The following is a 503-nucleotide window of genomic DNA, read 5'->3' as shown; positions in this document are numbered from 1 at the left end:
GAAGAGCAAGTTGCTAAGTACCTTGGAGCAATCATGAAGCTAAATGACAAGTTATTTGGTAATGAGACATAGGAGGACGAACTCCCTTTGCTCACCAAAGAACTGGATGACTTGACTAGGCAGAGATTTCCTCAAAAAAGACAGGACCCTGGGAAGTTCTCAATACCTTGTACAGTAGGCACCATGACCTTCAAGAAGGCTCTGTGTGACCTAGGGTCAAGCATAAACCTCATGCCTCTCTCTGTGATGGAGAAGCTAGGGATCTTTGAGGTACAAGCTGCAAGAATCTCACTAGAGATGGCAGAAAATTCAAGAAAACAAGCTTATGGACTTGTAGAGGATGTTCTAGTAAAGATTAAAGACCATTACATCCCTGCTGATTTTATAGTCCTAGAGACTGGGAAGTGCATGGATGAATCCATCATCCTTGGCAGACCCCTCCTAGCCACAGCGAAAGCTGTGATTGATGTTGACAGAGGAGAATTGATCATTCAAGTGAATGA

Source organism: Arachis duranensis, chromosome 6, assembly GCF_000817695.3.
Source record: "Arachis duranensis cultivar V14167 chromosome 6, aradu.V14167.gnm2.J7QH, whole genome shotgun sequence".
NCBI classification, from domain to species: domain Eukaryota; kingdom Viridiplantae; phylum Streptophyta; class Magnoliopsida; order Fabales; family Fabaceae; genus Arachis; species Arachis duranensis.
The sequence above is the reverse complement of the archived record's forward strand: the minus strand, read 5'-3'. Positions refer to the sequence as shown.